This window comes from Vanessa atalanta, chromosome 22 (genome assembly GCF_905147765.1).
Source record: "Vanessa atalanta chromosome 22, ilVanAtal1.2, whole genome shotgun sequence".
NCBI lineage: Eukaryota > Metazoa > Arthropoda > Insecta > Lepidoptera > Nymphalidae > Vanessa > Vanessa atalanta.
The window spans coordinates 9371818-9397737 of record NC_061892.1 but is presented as its reverse complement, the minus strand read 5'-3'; the positions used below and the strand labels follow the sequence as shown (position 1 = coordinate 9397737).

Sequence of the window (25920 nt, the reverse complement as noted above, 5' to 3'; positions counted from 1 at the left end):
TTCCCTTATAATCAAAAGCCTTCAGAGTTCAGATCCAACCCAAACCACGTCAACTAAGCCATTCTGCTATTATTAAATATTCAAAGATGGCGAATGACTAAGCGATACAACCTTACAACACAGCAATTAAAAACATTATAATTAATTTTAACAATCAAATTCAAAAGCTTAAATAAGTTTTTGTTTCATTGAAACTGATCATGACCCTATCAACTAACCCGCTGATTACAAATTTTGCGTCGTTATTGACAATAAGCATACGATTACCGGCGTGGGTAAATTGTGACCTAGGATTTTTTAACATGTGTACCGCTTACGTAATCAAATACATTAATGCACCCTCCGTAATGTAACGCTATATAAATTTGCATACAAGTGGTTGATATGCAATCTTCAAAGGAGATTTAGCTTAAAATTACATTTTTCATCAATTATCAAATATGGCTATTTGCATAAATTTATGAATTTGGTTATATAAGTATTATAGATAATTAAAAATTAAGTCGAATTAAAAAATCTGTGTTTCCCGAGAGTCAAACTCTCTCCGTGTCAAATCTCATCAAAATCTGTTCGGCGAGTTAACAGACAGTTATTTTCGCATTTATAATTTTAGTATAAATAGATTGCCAATAATAATTTGAGTAGTTTACGTAATAATAACTCAATTGTAAAGGAAACAACAACACGAGTACCACCGCTTGATAAATACCTTATAATAACTACAGCGAAACCTATTTTTAAAGTTTTTTTTAAGAAGTCCGCCGACTAAATTCTATATCGCCTATTGGCGATTCACTATAGTCTCCCCCTTACACCGACAATGACTAATGAACTGTCAGCTGTTCTATAGTTATATTATCTAATGTATCTCTAATTACACTGATTTTCCTAACCGATGGCCATTTTTTACACTAAAATCCCTCACCGGTGACTCTTGATGAAGTTTTTATGAGCTGTAGGTAGATTTCTGGCAACGAATTAGTAGGATGACTATGTCAGATGCATGCAATAACCATTATGTCATCACAAACGACCTCATGACCTGCCGATCTCCGAATACAAATGACCCTATAATACGAGTAAAATAAGAAGTCGATGCAAACACTATATTAAATTGAAACAACGCAATTCGACTTCAAGTAATTCTGTGTACTTTGACCTCTTGAAAATTGGACATTATGCGTTACGTATGTTATGTTTGTACGCGTGTTGTGAAATCGAAGTTACTGCAACTCGAGAATCACTTAAAAATAATTTTATAAATTGAAGTATTGACGTCAAGACAAGTTTAAAGTGAACTTCTAAGTGAGCGTTCCAACTTATTTTTACACTATATCGCAAAAAATATATATTAACGTTTAAACACTAACTTAAATCTCGCTGTAATTAGTAAATATATGTAATTTCAGTAGTTTAAGATGACAGAATAAAATCGCGTTTTATAATAATTCACCAACAAATATATTTTTCAATAACTTCCAAACATCTCATTATTTCTTGTGACATATCTAATCTTTTTAAAAAAAGAATTATGTACATGTATTTGTGCCAGTCTTAATTAGTGTGCCAAATAAAATGGTATTAATTAATGTTTAACAAATTGTTAAACAACAAATTTTAACAATAATATTATAAGTACATAATAATGTTATATTACATTATATGTAATAATGTGATATAATTAAACATCATGGGCATGGGCTAGTCGCTAAAAGATATTTTGTTTTAAAATTGATTAAGGTATTTAGGTTGGAGTCATACACTCAACGTTCTTGTTACCACGTTCGTATGAGAAATATTTGTCGCAGATTATTAGCAAAGGTTTAATGAAAGATAAATTAGGTCACAATGCATCTATCAAATATCCAGTAGTCCTTAGTAGTAAAACGATGGCTCGTCCTTTCGACCGAAATTCGGTCAGGACTTAGTGTATTAAATAAAAAACAAAATTGACCTTGCCTGTACAAGTAAATATTGGCCTTCTAACTATTGTATAATTGTATTATGTGGTTAAACCGTATCACGTCTCATTAGCACATAGGTATCAAAGTTATTTGTATAGCCTTGCGTTCTTCGCTGAGGCCTCGTCCGAGTTAGGTAATACTCGGCGACATCGAAGTCACCATAAACAGACACAAATTAACATGTCTACGTTTCTTGTATGTCAATATATAATCGTTAATCCGCAAGACTTTTTCATAAAACTAGGATTATATGGAAGAGCGTGAAATTAAAAGTCATAGTTTTTTTCATTTGTTCGTGGCCTACGATGTTGAGTAAATAAAAAACCAAATAAAAAAAATGAGTACGTATCGTTGGTAGGATATTTTACAACATCGTGTTAGCCGTGGGCGTTAAATAACTATGACATTGAAATTTAATTTTTACAACAACCGGAATCAACCTGCGATCATCATTAACATTCCGAAAGAGGATCCTAAATTACAATAATAATACCTTTGTTGTAAGATCCTAGTGTGAGTAAAAACCGAAAAAAAAAGTATAAGAAGAAATCACAAATCACGTCTCTGACTGTGATCTACTTGAATCTTTTTTTCAGTTAATTTCGACGGTGTTCTCATGAGTCTCAAACAAAAGATCCGCACTAAATACATTCTTAACATAAAACATTGCAAGTCTATGCAAGGCACGACTTTGCTCATTCAATTAAGAAAAAGATAAAAAGTTACAACATAGTTGTTGTACTGTGGAAAAAAGCTAATTAAAACTAGAAACTTAAATACTAAAATTACATCAAGTTTATTAATATAACATTATCTTAAGCTAATCGAGACACTCTGAATTTAGAAGCCAAAACGATTCTATGTAGATTATTCTATATATATACTATATATTCCAATAATATCTACTCCCACTGCTGGGCTAAGTTCTTGCCTCACTTTGGATTCTCCTCAAAGAAAGATGAGGCCCCAATAATTTATTTATTAAAAAGAGTATTGCCAACAAAATAACAATTAAACGTGAACAATTACAATTCTATGCTCTTATATATTTAACAATTACACTTTTAATTATGAGTAAATACGGCTTGCGCTAAAATTGGATAGATTTTCTATTCAACTATGAAAATATGGTTTTCGAGTTTCTTTGATCTTTTATTCGAACGCGCTTATTAGAACAACAACCTTTCGATTGCCATAAAGTTTTTTTTTTTATTGGCAATGGTGGCAAACGAGCAGGAGGCTCACCTGATGGAAAGTGATTATCACCGCTCATGGACATCTGCAACATCGGGGCGCTTGCAGATGCGTTGCCGGCCTTTAAGGAAAATATGACTATTCGTTAGCAAAACTGGCGCCCAGCTTGCCTTTATTGAAAAGTTTGCGTAATAATTTCAAGAAGGTTTGAAAACTCTGCGATCGATAACCCCGTTCATTCAGAAATACTTTATAACTTCGCACGAGATAAACATTTAACATTAAACGAATACTGACGGTTTTTACTCACTAAAGCGATATGGATGTACATCCTTAGATCCCAGGGTTTGGGCTAGCTCCAATAAAATCAACAATATGATCGCCATACATACTTACAGATACATTTATATATTGCTCTCGTAAAGTTTCTGCTGGAGCAGAATATTGTAGTAGTAGATGAATACGTTAATGTTTATTTTATCACTAACACAGGCTCGTTTATTGCTGTAATAGAATCTTGTTATAAATATATAAATACATTATTATTTATATATTTGTATAAGACCAAGAGCGGCCGTGAGGTTTATTGCCAGAATTTTTATGAGCCTTAATTTCTTATTTATAATAAATAGATATAGTTTTATAACACTAAAATTATTTGATATATATTTAACAAATTTTCGCTCGCGTTTTAAGAACAGGTTCGTAATTTTTAGGTATAAAAACTAGCCTTTATATTTCCTTGGGGATTAAATTTGCTTCATGCCAAATTTCAGCGAATCCAGTTTTATGGTTTAACCGTGAAAATGTAACAGACAGGCACACATACGGAGTTACTTTAGCATAAATTAGTATAAAAACAGTACAGCATATTGACTTTAGGACTTTCAAACTGGATTATCGATTAAACTTCTTAAACTTCTTTAATAAGGCTTTCTGTTATGTACACAATTCTAATAAAAATACTATTAAGTAAAAGTCCAGTTATAACCAGTTAGCCTATCTAGACATTTATAAGAGGCGCTCTAAGCTCACTACTGGGCAAAGACCTCCTCTTAAAAAATATCTTGAACTGCACCACACTGCTCCTATTAATAGAGGAGCTCCAAAAAGAATACTATGATAAAATTTGATAATATGTTCTCTCATTGGTAATAACTAATAGTTATCTTAACCGCAATTTACAGAACACTGCCCTTCACTCTCACGACCTTTAAATATCACGGCTAAGTTACCTTAAACGTCTTTTCTACTGTTATACTTAATTTAATTGGAAACAAGTTGCCAAGATTTAGCATAATTGGAAGTTCAGTCAATGAAAAACTAGACGACTGTCAATTGCAGAGTAGGCACAGATAGAGGTAGGTAGTGTTGTTTCACAGTAAGAGTGTACCCTGATCAAAGGCTGGAAGTAATATGTTGATTGCTAACAACTATAATGCATATATACAGTTTACATAATATATATATCTACATTATATACAAAAATAGAGGTTTTAGTCGCATTTTAAGCGGACACATAGATACACTAGACACAGGCACTTTAAGAAACATATCCAAATTTTACACCCTTAACGCGCTACTTTCACACTATATCCTTCTATTTACACTGGCTCACTGTCAATTTTAAACTTATCAAACATCTAAAATGTTTAGCGGTAATTTAGCGGATGTGTTGATTTTGTTGTCAAACAATCATTTCGTAAATATTTTATTAATATACTCATGTCAAGTCGGGGCGTGTAGCTAGTATAGATTAGAACTATAGATTAAGGAAACAAAGGACGTGTTGGAATCTTGTCGGCCTTTTCTCTGAACCGGTTTTAAGAATCTGAATATTTTATCTTCATAGCTGACTTGATATATTTTTTATTTTAAATAGAAACTTGATCTATAATCATTTAACTGTTATTCTACAAATGGACCTATTTATTAGGTTTTTTCTATAAAAAGGAGAAATGCGAATAAGGCGTATTATATGTGGTAGTATATTTTCATTAGAAGTTTTATGATTGTAACAGGGAAGTCAACGACCAATTAATTAACAAATTTTTCAATATTTTATATCACGAAATATGGTATTCTATATGTTTGAAAAAGTACTTCAAAATGTTAATTTTCCTAAGTTACAACAAAAATATTTCGGCAAAATAAATACGCTTCCTTGCCATTATATTAAATTAAATTTTAAACCTTTTTTAATACCCGCAAAAACGCTCTCAATCATTTTAATGACGTCAGATTGTTAAAAACAACAGTCGTGTATGTACGACCGGTACACATTCAACTTTAACAGCTATAAATATTTTGGTAATTTTTGGGAATATATAATGTATAATATATAATGAATTACAATCGGTTGGTGTGTAATGTACAAATACTAGCATTAAAACTCCAAAAAAGTTGTTTATCAAAGTGCCAGATGATATTGAAATGACAGTTTTTGCCTCTCTGACCACACCACACACCATGGCGGCTCGTGTTTTTGGTCACGTGATATACATAATAATGCGCTTTTATGACTCAAATATCTATAATAATTGTAAATACGACACACGTGGCGTATCACTGTAAGTCGATTGTTAATATTTCACGAGTGAGATGCGAAATGCATTCTTATCATATCTAGTATCGTATCTTGGGATAAAACGCATTACATTTAAAAAAAAATACTTCGTTCAAATGGGCTCGTAAATACAGGATAAATATAGAAAATGTTCTTCCTATTACATAAGAACACTTTCATACGCCTCTAATTCCACACTCAGTCAACAATGCAAGTGGTGAGCATACATGGTTAGTATAATTAGGAGAAAGTGATACGATTTCCTTTCTTTATACATATACAAACATATACATAACATAAATGCCAGTTTCGATACGATCTATTTAAAATGTGTATAAATATACTTAAAATGTGTATAAATTCAACCACATGTGTATTCCGCCAACCCGCATTGGAGCAGCGTAGTGGAATATGCTCCAAACCTTCTCCTCAAAGGGAGAGGAGGCCTTTATCCCAGCAGTGGGACATTTACGGGCTGCTTATGTATACTTAACATAAAAAATGCAGTTTAATCAAATTGCTTCATTTAAAAACTAATTTACTTAGAAATCTACAAGATAATTCACTAGTCACTAAAGGGGTTCAACCACCAAAAAGCATCTGAGTTTATCTGGTAGGTTTTAGCAAAGTCAATATTAAAACAGCATGCAACTGGATGGTTAGGTACCATCCACACATCGCACATTATACCGCCAGAAAGTAATACTTGGTACTATTGTGTTCCGGTTTTAAGAGTAAGTGAGCTAGTGTAACAGGCACAAGGAATATAACATAAGTTCCAAAAGTTGACGGCGCGTGGCGTCGCAAGAAACGTTTAGTATTTATTACAGCGCCAATGTATATTTCGTGACATTCGCCTATCCGTAATAAAAAAAAAACCTATTCTATACGAAAGTTCCAAAAGATATACGTTGCAATGTTCCTATAGTTAAAAAATAACGAGAATATTGTAAAACGTTTCACTAAAAACGACCGTATTTTTTTTTTAATAGTAAGTTATAGTCCACGGTTATTTATTGCACATACTAAACATTACTTATGCTAAAAAGGAAGCCAAATTGTATACAAACTATAAAGAGCGATCTTATCCTTATCTAACGTTAACACAGATAATAAATACACCTATATGATTGTAAGCCACAATTGCAAATAAAATAGAAAAAGGAAAAAAAAATCATAATTATAGTTAAGAGTATACTTAATTTCTAGCAATAAATAAAGTTTATTTATATTCATATTAAATTATATTTAAATAAGCCTGTCAATAAATAATATAAAATTAAAAAAGGAAACTAACGATTATTTATTCAAACGTGATATATTCAAATGTATTTATTATCTGTGGTCGAAGGCGCCAAAATACGGTGAATAGATAAAAAATACTTAGTTTCTTGAGTTGATATTTATTTTTTAAATTAATTTAATTTGAATGTCTTGTGTTTATTTACTCTTTATTGAATAGTGTAACATGAGCTGTCTTATATATATGTCTTTAAATCATATGTTAATAAAATTTTTATTTTGACCCTTACGTTTAATATAATCCTGTAATTTAGTTTTACCATCATCGGCCTCGGTAGCGCAGTAGGCAGCGCGTAAGTCTCATAATCTTAAGGTCGTGAGTTCGATCCTCACCCGGGGCATATCTTTTTTCAATTTTATTTTTATCTCAAATCAATTATAATTAATAATCTCTGAAAATAAGGCCAAACAACCAGTTTACCACCTGTATTTAATGTTGCAATAAATTCATTCGTACGGCGTGTTACGACATCGTATATGCTAATATTTCGCTTCTAAACAATACCAGTCAGCCTGCATTTCAACCATCTGTTTGAATATTTGAATATCAAAACCCTATTAAAATAGCTAATAGCATTGTTCTTTAAATAATAAGATTACCTTTATGTACTTTGCATGAAAAAATAATTTTATTCGCGATTCGCGCCATCTATCGGGCGATAGGGTGACTTACAGGTTTCATTATGGAGGTAAAATATTTTTTTATATTTTTAATAATAAATATATTTTTTATGTTTAATGATATAAAAAATATATTTATTATTTAAAATATAAATAATGATAATGGTAATAGATATATTTTTTACATTTCAAACAATTTTTAAATGTTCGTTATATTTGTTTCAGATTCGCTGCTAAGTCTAGAGTGGTGTAAGTATACATTAGAATAGGTTTATATGTTATGTAAGACTGTATTAGATGTTAACAAAAATCTAATTTCAAAACTTACACAAAAAATTATGCCAAATGTCTTATCGGTAGGCCATCTTTAACTCTACAAACGGACGATGTGTTCGGCAATTTTGCAATTCTCAACCAACATAAACGAAGCATCAATATAAAAAACTCTAGCTTTAAATCGTAAAGAAATAAAGTTGATTTTCGTATGTCTTCGTAGCGAAAAATATTTTTGTACTGTCTTTCACTGTTTTTTTTTATATTACATTTACTACAATTGAATTTTATTCTTATCTTTGAGAATTAAGGTTGAATTTTCATTTACGAATTTTGAGAAAATATTATCAAATCTGTTACAGACAAACAATGACGTTATGTAATTTGTAAGGTCATTATAAGGCCACTGATATTGAACAAGTGTATATTTATTACACAAAGTGCGACCACACCTGCGCGATTTGTGTGAGAAGAATGTGAGTCGAAGACATTTATAAAGTCACAGTGCGTCTTAATCCAGGGTGCGGGGAGTGCTAATAAACGGAACGCCTCAACGATGATACTCTCATAAAGCTTTTTCAGGTCGCTAGAACTGCTCACACCCGAACTGCTTTTGTATAATACGAGTCTGGTTACTGTCCAAGTCTGTTTTCTTGTCTATAGAACCTCTAGTATATAAAAACGATGAATATTACTATGTATAATCTGCCATTTAAAAAGGCTATATTTTTGTACTTGGTAGGTGGTGGTGGTGGTAGGTGTAAAAATTCTACTACCAAGCAGTGATACTTGTGTGTTGTGTTCCGTTTTGAATTGTGATATTGCATTTTATTGTAAGCATAAACTAATTCTACCTCCTAAATTGGCTCCAGACGAAGGAATCTCCAGCATTTCAAGCCGGTTACATGACCAATAAGCCAGTCAATATGTTTGTATGTATAATGTCATGTTACACTTAATATTGTAACTTGACACTTAACATTGACAGTACGTCAGGGTTGTTCAAAGTGAATTGTTGATTTTTAACATACTTGTGTTAAAATAATAATTTATGACATTGGCAGTTCGTGTTTTGAACACAAATAAACCGATCTAAATTGTATTACGTGACATTGGTTTTAGTTCGTATTTTTAAAATTTAAATCATTTAATTTGTTTAAAGATGACAAGGGGTGAGTTCTTGCAATGTAACACACTTATAGCCAGTAATTATCTAAATATCCAAATTGATAATTAGTGGCGTAGTTTGGTAGTGTAAAGAGCCCGTTTATTAAACTAATATTTAGAAATATGATAAGATTACTGGGACTTTAAAAAAAATTGCATAATATAATAGCAATAAATAAAAAACTTGCAGTATTTTTTCTTTTGCCTCGCCGTGACCAATATCCTACCGATAAGTTTACTAATTTTCAAATGTTAGACGAACAAATAAAAAATAATATTTATATACATAGATGCATGTAACAAATCATCTAAATCTGTTGCGTGGAATCTCCAAGATCCTAGGCGATAAAAATTCACAATTTAAATAAATATATTATTAATAATTATAGTCATAATGCTAATGACGAAAACACTATGTAAAAAAAACAAAAATAACACAACGGTTGAATAATCACATGGGGTCAGAATATTTTTAACACGAGTATAATTAATAATTAATTATCACAAAGGTTCACAGCCCTGACAGGCTATGAGTGAAGAGATGAATCAGCACTGACGTCGGTTAGACGGCCTTGACAGCGCTTGCGCTTGTAGGCTGCATTATACACCCACTTTGATACGCTGTATACTTTAATTAACAAGTATTTGCATTCTATTATACACGATAGTTGTGCCCCGGTTTTACTCTTCAATGATACTTTCATGATAATAATATTAAAATGTATGATTATAAAATTAACTTTAGCCTACTCAAATCAGAGAAGGAAATAAAATAAGCGAATCTTAGAGTTAGGTGATGTATGTGATTTGCTTATAACCCAGCTATATTGTGCACTGCAAACAGTTTATGTTTAATATATTTTTGTTTATAATACGAGTACAACGCTATGCCACTTAACTTACCTATGTTGAATTTTACTTCCATAGTTCCGCTAACAGCTTCGTCGGCAACAACGACAAACATTTTATTTACGAATTATTTGATTTTATGGAACTAAATATGGAACTTGTAGTGATGTTTGTGTTTTAATTAATTTATTATATTTTGTATCTTTTTTTATAATTTAACTTATATTTCGTGTGTTCTTTTCTTTAATATTTGACTTTATTATTGGCATTTATGTAATAACGGAAACTGTTTTTGGTTTATTAATATTTTCTGTTCTTATGTATCTCAATAAAACCTTATAATTTACTTCCAAAATAAATACTACAAGGAGCGTATGACATCAGTTGCCATGGGATATGATATTCGTCATAATCGATGTCAGGTGATGTCATGCAGTCATAAAGTATTCGGGCCATACGAGTACGTCTCGTACTGCAATTCTGTTCGGAGTTATTCTAGTCGAAATTTAATGACGATACTGGTAGGTATTTATATGTGAAATATATTTTATATAAGAGCCGCGTTGGCCCAGTGACTAGAACGCAAGCGAAGATTGCGGTTTCTAACTGGGAAAGCAACACTATGTCTAAGCTCCCTCATCTATATAATCTTGTACAATATAATACTGCGGCATGTCGAATATAGATGACGAAAGCATCGATGTCCGCTCGATGACCGGAACCTTACTCGAAATACATCTATCGAGATTTCCCCGGTAAATAACGTAGGAGAAAATGGATTTTATAATATATTTGTGAGTTTGATTTGTATACTTACCAAGTAAACATTTAGTATTTTGTAAAAAAAAAAAACAGTAATTAATAGAGCATATTACTGAACAATATATTAAACAGTTGATAAACGATGAAGGTAGACAAAGTATTTTAGTTGATTTGTCAGACAGATGTAGGTATCTATCAGCTACGATCAAAGACTGACAGGTAGGGTATACCCTATAAAGCATAAAGTAAACCGGATGTATTTATGTATGAAAAGAATATCTAGATGCTGAGTTTTTTGTAGGTTCTTCTCTGTAGAATCTACATTTCGTTGGTAGTTGTGCTTGTAAAAACTTAAAGGTAAATATATATATATATATAAGTAAATCCGGGCCGGCTCTACCATATGGCTTTTTGGGCCTCAGCCCAGGTCCTCGCGGATTTAAGAGGGAAGTCAAGTCAAAGTCAAAAATAGACGATAATGCGAAAGAATCCATAATTTTGTTAAATTAAACAGATCGTATGGTTTACAGCTCTGCGAGTCCAGCGATTAATCAAACCCATTAAATTAATTTAATTCAAACCTACGTTCAGATATTTCTTAGGTAGACCCTAAGTAGAGTTAGCCCAGGGCCCCCTAACTTACGGTCCAGTCCTGTATATTTAAAATTAAGTAAACTTCAACCGGACGACGCTACGACTAGGCAGAAAATCTATATTCAAGTCAACAATCGTGACGCCAACTCACGTTAACGGAACGCGTTGAACGGAATTGATGCGTTATTAAAATATTAATTGGCTCGCCGCAACGCATACTGAGTTCTGTTACAATTATTTTTGATACTCTATAAACAAAAACAGTTATAATTACGGAACATTACGAGAATACAGTTTTATGTGTTTCTACGATTTAAAATGTTGATGGTTTCACCTTGGTGTTTGAGTTTTGAGAATAATTTTAATATGGTGGTCCGATTTGAAAAATGATTGAGCCATTGTTATTAAATACTCAAAAGATACAACATACCATCATCATCATCACAGAAAAAAATATATGCTAACATCTCTAAGCTGACGTTATATAATGAATAAAGTTTTGACACCATACATGAAAAAGAATTTAGATTTTTTTTTAAAGGCTAAATTGTTTACCATAAAAAGCAATGTCTCCTTTTATAGGGGATGTTCTCGCAATGAAAACCAAAATTTCCCATGAGGAGGCCAAACATAACTGTTGGAAATATACAGGCTGTTACCAAAAATGTAAAGTTTACAGCATTTTTGACAAGTTTGTAACGCATAATGAATTGTGGTGATGGTTTGCCGACCGCAGGCGTTTCTATTTGAAACGTCATAACTTTTACCCTAATACGCAACAATTACAAACGAATGTAAAGCGGTTTATGACCATCTAATTTGATATTAAGATTTCGTAAATATATTTCGTTACGAATGGAATAGAAACTTGGCATTGTCTATCATTAAAATAAATTATAAAGTTAATAACATTTGTTTCAAAACAAATGAGGATGTTATTTTGAAAAAAGTTGAGTGATTACATAGACCACTTTTTTATTTGTCTTGAAGAAAAACATATTTAGGGAATAAAATCCAGATACCGGGTTTTTTTTTTTAAATTCATATGAGGGCGGACAATCAAATGGGCTAACTGGTGGTAAGTGGTCACCACTGGCCATATATATCAGCACCTTACAAAAATTGCCCTTCTTTATATCGCTAACGAGTCATCAACCTTGGAAACTAAGCGTTATGTCCTGTAAAGCTACAAACCAGTGTTAAACCAGCTGTAGGATATATATATAGGTTATTTCTGATGATGTATTTCAATAGTATACTTTATTTATACGATTGTTTGATTTGTTTTTTATTTTATTAAATAAACAAACAATTGAATAACACACGAGATGAAAAGTGAAAAATGAACTTCATTCATTTTAATTCAAGTGAGAGTTAGTAAACTCGGATAAAACTAGGTTCAATTATCAACGCTCAGTTAACCGAGATCCATAGAAATCACTAATTGTCGGTTCGGCTTTCACAAAGAATATGAAACAATTCATATGCTTGATATTTTAGCGAGTTCAAAATATTATTAGTCGATCTTCCGTTTCTTTGTATTCTTATTGATATGATAACTCGGCGTACAATAAAGTGTTTTATTATTATACAACACTATATGAATACATTTTGGATAGAATAAAAAAATGGCGTTAATATCTATTATTTTTTCACAGTATTTTTTTATTTTTCGTAGCCCGGTGTTTGCATGGTTGCATCGAACCTTTATACCTTCAGATAGAGTGTTGTGCTATATCTTCTATACATATAATAAAATTAGAGTGTTTGTTTGTAATATTAAAATAACCGCTTTTCTACCAAAAGCTTATGGATGTATACACAGTACATACCTATACCAAATAAACTTTTTTTTCCAATTTTTGTCTGTCTGTTCTAATCTCTGGAACGACTGGACCGATTTTGACGGGACTTTCACTGGCAGATAGCTGATGTAATACGGAGTACCTTAGGTTACAAGAATAGTTTTTTTGTTAAATTCAAACGCGCAGGAAGTCGCGGGCACATCTAGTAAGAACTAAAAAAAAAATGAGCTAACTATATTAACTTGGTGTTCATGTAAATTTTTTTTCGACGCGATCGTTTTATGAAAAGAATTCCACATGACCTTTTATAAAAGTTTTTATTTTCAATGTTTAGACACCTATTATTTTCGCAACTGAATCCAGCTCATATCCAGTTGTCGCCTGGGAGGGACTCGACCCTGCTTAGTTGTTTTGAAGTTTGAGCCGCGTAATAATCATCAAGTTCGCTTCAAGAGGTTTTAGCCCATTAGACGAAGCATCCGTTACTGGAGTGTTTTGTACATCACCAATTACAATAAATACGTGCAATTCCAACCTTTTCACATAATACAGTCATTAACTAGTTTCGGTCACGATCGTTATATACGACGTCAGTCAGTGTGACCATACGTGAATCCGAAATAGTTAATAACAATACATATAGAATCGTTGGTACATATTATAAAGGTCGTAAGACCACGGATTAATAACATAACATAAGCAGCCCGTAAATGTCCCACTGCTGGGATAAAGGCCTCCTCTCCCTTTGAGGAGAAGGTTTGGAGCATATTCCACCACGCTGCTCCAATGCGGGTTGGCGGAATACACATGTGGCTGAATTTCGTTGAAATTAGACACATGCAGGTTTCCTCACGATGTTTTCCTTCACCGCCGAGCACGAGATGAATTATAAACACAAATTAAGCACATGAAATTTCAGTGGTGCCTGCCTGGGTTTGAACCCGAAATCATCGGTTAAGATGCACGCGTTCTAACCACTATAGCTATTCTCGACTCGAGAGTCGATAAGTGGTGCCGTAGATTGTGAACAGGAATATATAGGCCATTATAATAAAAAACGAAACCAACAGTTACTCTTTCCTAATGTGTTAGGTACTCATTTCCACAAATTAAATTACGTAACCAAATATATACAATTAAATTTATATATATGGAAATTAACGAATAAATGTATATATTCTGCGTAATTTGTATTAAGTAATGTAAACACTATTAATGTATTCATTAGGTAAAGGTAAAACTACACAGTCTTAATAACACGCGCCCGCGTATGTCCCCGCCCGCGCTCCTATAAAAATGAATTTAAAGAGCACTGGGGCGTCAGCGAGGCGCTCCCCCTCACTCGCTTTGGTTTTTTTTGCACCCTCTATAACCTGGATTAAGACCTGGTTTTAATTATATATGAGTTTAGCATGCATTAGCTCATGCATTTAGCTCATAAAATTTCTCTAATCTTATATAAAGAGTTACTTATTAGTATTTTAATTTATTTAATAACCGAAATAAAAATTTCAACCGTTTCATTTTGATGTTATCGTTATCTGTTAGACAAAAACCATTTAATTACAACTTTCTAAACATTAACATCGAGAGCGATTTGAGTAAAAAAATATGAAAACGTCCAAAAATTGAACGTGAAATAAAATAAAATGACATTTTTATGTTTACGATTCATAATAAGAAATTAAACATGTCTATGAAAACAAAGACAAAATACTTTCTTCGACTGTTTTCAATTGCCAACAAACTCACGTACGACCGACTTCGACCATTGCTTTCCAATTGATTTGGAAAAGTTAAGAAAAAAATATGTTTTCGCAAACAACACCATAGTAGAATACTCATTTAACACCATCTATTGACGAGATGGTGAAACTAGTTCATTTTTTTTCATTTGATGCGTTGAATTAATTAAAATTAAATTTTGCTGCGTCTATTGGTTAAAGCCGTATGGAAATTAAGTGTTAATGGTTTAAGGGCCGCGTAACGTAGTCGAAGAACCGATCCTGATCCCTTGGGCTATTATCGTCCTCATTCTTAACAAAAGTTTTAAGCTTAAATTGAGGTATTTATATGTATTTAATGTATATAGAAATACTACTATTATGAAACATAGGATCCTCAGTTTTTGTCGATTTTTTATCTGACCAAACCATATAACTGTCGAGGCCTTAACAACGGTTTTTTCTTGTGGGTAAAGAAAATATTTAAATTTTTTTCAATAAATTTAAAAGCAAAAAGTGAACTCTTGAAAAACAAAATACAAAAAAAATAATACAATAAAAAAACGGATTAAAACAATTTCCTTTCTTTACCCACAAAACACTTAAAGAAAATTGTTACCCACAAAACGCTTAAAAAAAATACAGAATATCATAACATAAATTTATATTTATACTGGACAGAGAAATATTCTTAATGTAGTAGGTTAAGATTAATGTGTGCTTAAGAGATTATCCGGTTCTCCAAAAATACCATTGATATGTAAAATATATATATTTTATGGCATAAAAAAATCAATGCCATATAGATAAATATTTTTTTATTTTGTTTAAAGTATTTCTTTCATTTTGGATTTCTTATATTTCCTACATCATACACATCCTAATGCAAAGCGAATTAACTAATCCTATTTACCCAAGAGTGAAAATACTTACTCAGTTACGTGAATGAGTGAAAGTAGTTGACGTGCTTCTAGTGCTAATCATTCCGTGGAATTCTCGTTCTCATTTGTTTAAGGAATGGAAATTTAGTGATGTACGTAGTCGATGAAAACTCGAATGACATATCGATTATGTTATTCGTAATTTATTGTGTAATGAAGATGGCTTTTGGGAGTACGGGACTACGACTGTCTTAATTTGTGTTTAAAAAATAATCTCGTACTAGGCACAGAAGGAAAATATCGTGATGAAACCTGTAATTGAAATTCAGTTATTTGTGTATCTACTAACTGGTATTAAAGCAAGGTGGTGAAATAAGTTTCCAAACTAATCATAGAGACAAATTAGATCTTTCCCAGGAGTGGAAAATTTACAGGCAGTTTAACACTTAACATTTATTTGAAAGATTATTATACAGTATGAAGATTTAATGAGACGTTGATGAGAGTTCAAGTGAGTTTAAATGCCAGTATAAGCGAAATGCGAAACAAAATAGAAAAATTCAAAATATTTTTTATTTAAGTAAAGTCACAGACGCACTTTTGTATAATCGTGAGACATAGCCGTCTAAGGATATAATACCTCGATATAGAAATTATGTCAGACTGATATCATAACAATGGTATCGGACAAAGAAATAACTGTTCGATTAATTTAAAATTTGGGTCGGGAGTCACTAAATAAATAGAAAACCTAGCGCCTACTTTCGGCTTTTTCCAAAGTTTCTTTTAGGTCAGAGAGTTTTTTTCCTACTTTTCCAACATTTGAAACACAAAAATATGTCAATCAAATACAATAAAGTTTAAATAATAATCCATGCTTTATTCACAAATTATTTTATTTTCAATTCCATCACTAAAAGGTCGCAAAGGTATCTTTAAGTAAGTTCCGATATATTACGTGGAAACGAGATTAATATAGTACTGAACTAATGTCGCAGGAACTCAGACGTTTATGTTAACTAAATAGCTACGCCTAAATAGTTTCTAAATAACTAGTAACCAGAATTTACAAATTTCGTAACACAATATTCTCATACGAGGTTAAACGAATTCTAAATCTATCTAGCTGAATACTTAATAATAAAATTCTTCAAGTACTTGTAGCTTGGCCAATTAAAAATTGTAAATGTTATTTTTATTAGAAAATATATACCCATTAAATTAATATCGACACAATATTATAAAGGAAAAGTCTATTTTTTCACGCACTAGAAACCTTCATAAAAGTATCTGGGCCCTCTTGAATCTAATAACCGAGTTATGTGAGATTCTTACCCATTAAAACTACTACGCTGGCCGCTTTCGTCACGGACGGGAGAGGCTGATGGATCGTGAAGATACAACGCATCTGCGGTTCCTCCCATGAATTGCCCTTCATGGCTTCGTGGACAGAAGAAGGCTCTATGCCATTTCCCCACGGAGCGTCTCCAGCACGAGTACTTGTAGGAAAGAGGACAGGCCCACCTTCACCCAGGGTGCAAGGAGTGTCAATAATGACGTTAAAGCATAGGTATCCAACAAACACAGACACTCTTTTTCGCATATTATTTAGGTACACTCAAAATTGTTATTCACAAACCATTGATGGTCGACGCAGAAATAGTAAAACCATACAATTAGAAAGATTACCGAACTTAATGATGCGGGAAATTAAGCGCCTCGACGGATCAGACAGACGTTAAAAAAAGTTAAAAAAACTTATAAAAATTTAGATATTTCCCGTCTGGGTAAGTACCACCCTCTCCTGAGATATTCTACCGCCAAACAGCAGTACTTAGTATTGCTGTGTTCCGGCTTGAAGGGTGAGTGAGCCGATGTAACTGCAGACACCTGGGACATGTCATGACAAAAATAGCTCCTAACGTTGGAGCCACATCTCTGCTTACTACACTTTAGTGCTTTGCAACACTATAGTGATTACTTCACTCATAAATAAACCGATATTTATATTCAATAAAAAAGCAAATCTCTTTTACACTCAATGCTCGACTGATTCATCACCGAGCTATAAAAAAATAATGTCGTGATAAGAACGATAACAATTCTTGTTCCTGTTATGATGATATGTGTTCATTGATCCTAAATACTAGAAGACCATCACTGTTTGTTAAAAAAGGCAATATTATTATGTCGATTGCATCATATGGTACGAGTATATTCAACGGGTAGAAATTTTATATATACCGGACTAAACCGGCCCGGTGCGAGTTTCGGCGCTGGAATAATGAATCTACGTGCTTTTTTTTCTTTTCCAAAGTGGGAGGTGTCATTTCATAATTTCATAATGCTTAAAATATTAATTTTATATTATTTGACAATTAAGTTAAACATGAATGATGAATCAATTAAAATAATCTTCTCAATTTTCCAATGCGAATTTTAGACAAGTTTCACAACTGCGTTGGTGGTGTAATGGTCAGCATAGTTGCCTTCCAAGCAGTTGATCCGGGTTCGATTCCCGGCCAACGCACACTTTTTAGCCAGATATTTTTTAACTATATTTTATTTTTATATTAGGTCAGGTAAGTTTAAAAAAAAAAGTTTTATGGATGTTATTATGATTATTATTATTTACATATCAACCTGAATAAAGCTTGACTTTTAATGAATAGATCCTCTTGTTCGAAATCAAGCAATACTAACATTTGACCTGGGCGCCAATTCAGCTAACAAACTGTTACTCTATCGGTGATATCGCATCTGAATATAAACGGCATCCTATATGAATAACCGAAATAAATAATTAGAATTATCTCCCTGAACATAGTATCGTGCACAAGTGCGCAAACTTATATGGATACAATGACCAAAATCCAATTACTGGGAGTATTCTGTATCCATATTGAGTACGTGACACAATTAACAAAACGCACTAGTACCTAAACTATACTTTTTTTTATTAAATTTTATAGTTATGAAATAAGATACGTAGTCGGATAAAGGCATTGCTTTAAAGGTGTAATTAATTCCAATCGAAATTGACCAACTCGATTACGTGTCGACGCAAATCGAAAATCGGCAGTACAATGTTGTAATCGATACGGTCGAATCGAGCGATTAATATCAAATCATTAGAGATGTTCCCATTGCATTACGCAACCCCTAATGTGGTCACGTTACGTGTTTTAGGCCAATAACTTTGATAATTCACGCGATAAAAATACATGAAGCTCTCAATGTTTTCCTGAGAACCGAACAAGTCGTTTTGCGGACTGGCTAATACTTGAATCTACAAGGTGATAAGTTTAATGGCAGGGCATTCTAGATGCAGGGTTCTCCAGGTTTTGGTAGCCTGGAATCTCAAAGACCATGTTTATATATATCATTCATTTGCAATTAATTTTATATGCTAAAATGGGTTTATGGATAAACATGAGACAGATTTTAATTAGACGCAGGCAGATTTCATAACGATGTTTTCCTTCACCGCTGAGCTTGAGATGAATTAGAGATATAAATTAGGCACATGAAAATTCAAAGGTGCTTACTTAAATACGATATCGAAATCTTCAGTTGAAATTCACGAGTTCTCATCCTTTTAGTTTCTTCTTTTTCACAGATTTGTATGATTAAAAATAACTTCACAGGAGGTGTTTGAGATATTTGAGCCTGTCTTGATTACATTATCCACTCAAACTTTTTTTCTAAATCACCATAATTTGTACTTAATCCATTTGTAAAAGTATATTTAAAAATAAGCAATTGAAATTTTTAACAGGCGATAAGGTTTGAGTAAAATTGATAGATTTAAATATGAATAAATTATGTCATATTTACAATATCAGAAAGCATTTCGAGAGCAGTTCCAAGGGCAGAACAAGCAATATCTGCATACTAAACTTTGCTAGGTAATAATCAATCAAATAATATAATTTCAACACTAACTACTGTTGAGCGACCTTGCGGACTATTCATTCAATTACCGAAGTATGTTTAGGCATTTCATCATTAATCATCTTGTTATCTCATTCAACAATCTCTATGAGGTTGTTTCTTATTATTTTAGTGTTGAAACTAATTGTGCTAGGTTTTTTGGAATTCGTATTTCGTTTTAGCAAAAATGTTCAAATTAATTCAAGATTTGAAACTTATTTGAAGATCACTAGATATCTCCGCAAGGAATCCTAGTAAGATATTCCTTCCGTTTTTGTAGTGTAACAAATGTACCATAGGATGGTAAGCGGTTATTACTGTCGATAGACGTTGGCGCTATAAAAAATAATAAGCATTCCTTACATCGCCAATATGCCACCAATATTGGGAGATATGTTATGTTCCTCCAAACTGGAACTCAAAAATATTAAGTATTGATGTTTAATGGTAGAGTAACTACGAGTATAATAGCAGAAATAACATTTATCTACAGTTTTTAGCAAATATATTGAAGTAGAGTAAGTCAAAAATTATTTTAATAAAAGAAACGATTTACACCATAATGTCTATAGACAGATGTATCAGTTTTGATGTAGATGTTATCAGTTGCTGTTTCTATCCGTGGACCTTTTCCAATATTATTAGGATCTGCTCACATCTGGAAAAGTCATTAACCTTCGCTGCTTATTAATTTAACATTTTAAGTCATTGTGTACAATGACTTAAAATATGTTTTATAAAATTAAAGATAAATATGTTCTATAGAATTAGGTGGTACAATTCGCATTATTGTCAAATTGCTTAAGAAATAATATTTTTTTCACACCGAAGTCATCTTCCGCGTTACGTCACAGTTTCATAATTTATAAACCATTAATTTGTCTAAATTTTCGTTGCAAATCAATTTTATACGTTTTCATTTAACAAACATTTCTAATTCAAAAGAAATTTATATTTTCTTTTGTCAAAACCTTCTTTTATAAATTCTCTGAATTGAGCATTAGGTTATTGTTGATACTTAGATATATGATTGTTTAGTATGAGTTTAGTATAACTTCTGAGTCTACTGTAGTATATTCCACATCGACCCTGGTCTGGTCGAATTTCTCAGCTATTTTAGCTATTTGGTAAATTTACCTAGAATTTTTATCCAGAAGACTTTATGCGATTAATGAAAACTTGCCGGACTCTTTGACTTAGATACATATAAAGCAATGAGATCAAGAGCTTTAGCTTTAATACCGTAGTATTTGAGCTTATACAGAAGCGTCTTGTGTTCTACACAATCAAATATTTTAGACAAATCACAGAATACTCCAATAGCATTCTGTTATTTTTCCCAAGCACCGTAAATATGTTTAAGAAGTGCTATTCAGTATAAAATGAGTGACAGGCTTTTTACTTTATTTGTTTAATTTTTGCGGAACCTCTAACCATTAAATTCTTAAAACATGTCCGTCTGTGGAAACCACACACAACCGCCACTGATTTCACAGGTTATTAAAATTCAAAATACCTATACCATTCAAATTCACTTGGACACTTTCGAATTGTCAGCGTCATTGATTTAATTTATCACACAGATAACAAGCTTTAAACGGGCAGCTTAAACTCAAGTACGAAGAAATAGCTTAGACCCAAAGTTCATAAATAATTGAGCACTTATCTTATACCTACAGATAAAAATATAAATATAAGTAAATAAAGTTGTCTGGGGAGGTCCATATTATTATAAAGCCGTTGTTCTAAATTGAACTCATTTTTTAAATTCATAGATAAATAATATTTGCATTCGTAATATGTCTGTCTATTTGTGGTCTGTGGTCGAGGTAATGAAGACAAACACGGAAAAGTAATTAATGTTTATAGCCATGTTATACCATACCATACCTACATACCTACGTTATATGATTTTTAATAAAATATTAAATATTTTTCTTGAGCATTTCACCTTATATACATTCCTCTTAGAGCATCAATGAAATAATATAAAAGTCCATCAAAATCGATCTATTTCAATAAAAATAACATAACTAAACGAGACTTCTCATTTCTATTTGCTAGGATGTTATCCGAAATGGTTGTAGAGTGTCGTAGTCAAAATATTTACGATTTCAAACGTTTTGATACTGTATATTTTATTATTATTGTAAAGGTTATTTTAATAAAATGTAATTGGATTTCATTTAATTATTCATAGTTATGTAATTTATTAAATTACTGACACAAAAAAGCAACTGAATTTTGAATTTAATTTTATTTGTTATTTGTATTAAGAATAAAATATCATTGCCTGAATGACAATAAGTCATCATAACTTTTTTTATAGTGTATATAAAAAAAAAAGTATTATCATCCACAACCCGTGCCAACATTAATATTAATACCTAGACATAAATAATATTTTAACTTAGCTTTTTAATTCAGATAATCTTGTAATCATGAAGTATTTTTAAATAAATTCAACTTCACAATTTATTATTAGCGCAATGAAGTGTAACAGCAGAAAACACGGCGGGAAAACATTCCGCCATTGTTGACAGCGGCCATTTTGAATACAACAAAATGCATGGGAATATTCGCTAACCTTGCTCTTAATAAGAAATCTAATGGTATTTCTTATGTAATGGAATAATTAATTTAATGTACGCTTTTACTATTGTTCCCATGTACCTGTGGAAGCTAGTTTTTTATCGATTTGTAATCCCATTTGGACATAGGTCAATGACCCAATTATTGGCAAGGCAAAATCTTTATTAATTTCAATTGATTTTTTAAATCGTGCTTAAATAGTATCTGAGTGTAAATTATAATTAATATATTCTGGTCGTTCGTAAAATTTATTATGTGCTAAATACTTTACCCAAAAATATTAAAACACGTGACACGATATATTAAGGCCAAGCGTTTTTTTTTTTATTTTAATACTCGTTCTTATTTTATTTCAATGTGACTAATGTGCTTTTTTATTGGAACAGAATAAATTAATGAATTTAAAAAATAAAACGATAATCAAATAATTCAATACTTCCTATTGCGTATACACGCAATTTATTAAAATAATAATGAAATATGATATAAATAAATAATGTTAAAGTTTTGAGAATTGCATAATTAATTCTGGAGATGTCCCTCTATATACATACAAACAACAAAAATGTATCTCTTTATAATATTAGTATAGATATATCTTTGTCTATGTAACTGACTTTCTTCTAAACCAGACTGACTTCGATAAATTTTTTGTACATACTTGATGGAAGTCAATAAAATTCTAATTTTACCCGGCCGCACGTACAGTGCATCTGATTCAGTTCAAACTTTGCAAAGTACCTAGTAGTAAGTACCTAGATTGTGGTCATAACTGAGATCAAAAGAAAATAGGTGTCGCGTGAGTCAAATCATATAAATTTTTTAACAAACAATGAGGTAACGTATGCTGGGCATTAGCTATTTTCTAAATATATTATGTGTAGAGTATGTCAAAATAGTTATGTAAAATACAGCAAACAATTTTAACGACAGATAGTTTTGCTTAACTGGTTTCACAATTGAGGGTATGGCGTTTCTATTCATGTGACACTTTATGTAATAAGATGTGAGGGTTTTTATTATTGGCAATAATTGAAAATGCTGCTAGTTTTTTTAAATGATATGTTTGTCATACATCTTAACTACTATATATATATATTCTATGATAATAAATAACGCTAGAGTTTTTTTTAGACTTGTTTAATAGAAATTGTATTATAATCTAAATCTATAAATGACAAGAAATATATGGCCACACCGCCTTCGGATTAGTTGAATACATGTAACGCTGTTTTTCACGGGATTTATTTTATTTTAATTATTTTGGGCTTGGGCTCCCGCCGTGCAATAATTCGCTTATAATTCTCATATTATTATTATTTTTATATCTCTCAATTATAATTGGTCAACACATCCCTTAAATACTTACACTTACTTCGATAAAGCCCCACCAGTTTTGGCAGTAGAATATGTGATAAGTGGGTAGTACCTAACCAGGCGTACTTGAGCAAATCCGTACCACCAATTTAATCTTACAGGTTTACATTTATAGCGTTGCGGAAATTCAATGTTTTATTTGCTTTACATAAAAACCATACTCAACTAACCCGTTAGAACTGCTATAATAAGAATGACGTTGTACGACTTCACAAAGTTACAAAGAAATCATAGAAACTAAGTAGTATTACGTCACTAACTAAGGAAGAAATTTATTATAGCTGTATAAAATCTCATTATTCACCGTAACTGACCACCGTGGTCGAGACGATAAATATTCACAGGTGGTAACAATTTTACCACTTTCTCCGGTGCTCGGTACGAATACATTATTGAATTAACATTGTTTATGGTTCAGGCTTCATTCTTTAAATGCCTCTTAGGAAAGGAAATTTTATATGGCAATTATTTTAACAAGTGAATTATTTATTTTGGACTTACGCTTTGATCTTTACTGTTTCAATTTATTTAACATATTTATCTCACACGCTTAACATAATACTGTAAATTCTTGTTATTATATATTACTTTATAATAAACTCATTTTAAACATGTAGGTAATTTTGAAGGAATTGATATCATTATCATTGAAAGCCTAGATGGCTTAGTGGATAGAAAATGTGTTTATAAATTCTTCACGTGCTCGATAGTAAAGAAAAATATCGTGTGAAAACCCGGATTTGTCACATGACATTGTGCAACATTTGTATCACTTAATCGATACCGGATCGGTGGAATAAGAACGAACTTCGAACCTTCAAAAATGCCTCCTATAATTTGTTCACCAGTTCGACATTGACAGGCTGATGATGACATATGCAAGAGTGAATGTTATAATTTAAAATAAAGCAAAATATTATGACAACGTTATATAACAATAGATGCGTAATTAAAAGAAGCAACTATTTAAATGAGAAATACATAAATATTAACAAGCACGATATCTCATCACAGTGAAAGTGAAAACTAGAGAGTAATCGTGAAGTGTGACGAACGTCCGACGATCGACCTTCGTCAGTTACACTCAATTAATCGACCATTTTAAATCTTATCTTCATGAAAATAGAGAACATTTTAAATATCACTGTAATTGCAAGAATATTTGGTCATAAGGTGTGGTGGCTGTCGTTCAGTAATTACATAATTAAGTATAATATTAAACAATTTTAATGAATTATGATTTGCGCAGCGAAGAATATGAGAGTTTATGCTTTTAAAGACATTCTTACGAGCTTCAACAATGTAGAGGCTTGCACTAACGAGGATATTTTATTATCAATGAAAATTGTTAGCTTATTTGTTGTTATATTTAGTAGCAACTTAAACTATTGTGTAAGAGAGAGTATTTTGGAATATTTCCAATAGTCCAAGCAAGATGTCACCGAATTTGGACTAGCTTAATAAAAAAGCGTACTGATCGATTTATCAACGGTAAAATAGCCTTGTCTTTTAATTGAACGATGCAATGTTTACATTTACAAAAATATTTTTCAAAATCGTACCTGACGTTCGATCGCTCTCGAGAAATAAAGTAATATTTATATTTAGAAACTGATGATTTTTATGTATAATTCTATTTTCTGGACTTGTTACTATTTCCAATCCATATTGTGGTGAATATAATAATAGCAAAACGAAAAAAGTGCAACGATAGCATTTTCGCATCGATGGTTCTCTTTCAAAACATGATTATGTTTAATATAATTTGAAAGGGGTATAGAAGTCATGACACTGTATTACCGTAACATTTTGTGACTGTAATCATGACAGTTTTTTTATGAGATAAGTGATTCAATATCTCATAATGTCTCATAAAATTGTATTTTATTTATAATATTGTAAAGGCACGTTTGTAATAGTTTTCCATTAAATATTTTGCCAAAGTTATACTTATAGAATTTAGCACAATAGAGTCTACAAATAATATATATTATCAATAATAAAATCTGTAATATTCCTTAAAAAATTATCTGATGATTAATCAATTAAAATAGTAACTTCTCTGAACGTAGATAATATGTTTGAAAATTTTAAATAACTTCATAAGTTTCAAACACGAAAAGTTCCCCTCCTAAATGGTATTCGCCTTAATATCTAAAATATACAGCATTCATTATAAACGTCAACCGACTTGATGGGTATTGTTTAAACTTCTCATAATAATCTGTGCCCAGTCGGCACAACAAAAAGGCATTAAAATAAGAATTGATCGATTAAATTCCTCATGTTTATTAAATAAACATATATATACAAAAT

General features: G+C 31.6%; 1 protein-coding gene and 2 non-coding genes across 7 annotated transcripts in view; all 3 read left to right on the top strand.

Annotated features, from left to right (window-relative positions):
- LOC125072834 overlaps positions 1 to 25920 on the top strand; it is a 75864-nt gene that overhangs the window by 27143 nt on the left and 22801 nt on the right. For all 5 annotated transcript variants that reach the window (XM_047683548.1, XM_047683547.1, XM_047683551.1 and 2 more), the window contains exon 2: positions 7873 to 7896. The gene's annotated coding sequence lies outside the window, so the exon portion shown is untranslated. The remainder of the gene's footprint in view (positions 1 to 7872; positions 7897 to 25920) is intronic.
- On the top strand, positions 7295 to 7367 carry Trnam-cau. Its single transcript has one exon. It is a non-coding gene; the product is annotated as a tRNA-Met (tRNA).
- Positions 18161 to 18232, top strand: Trnag-ucc. The gene has a single exon. It is a non-coding gene; the product is annotated as a tRNA-Gly (tRNA).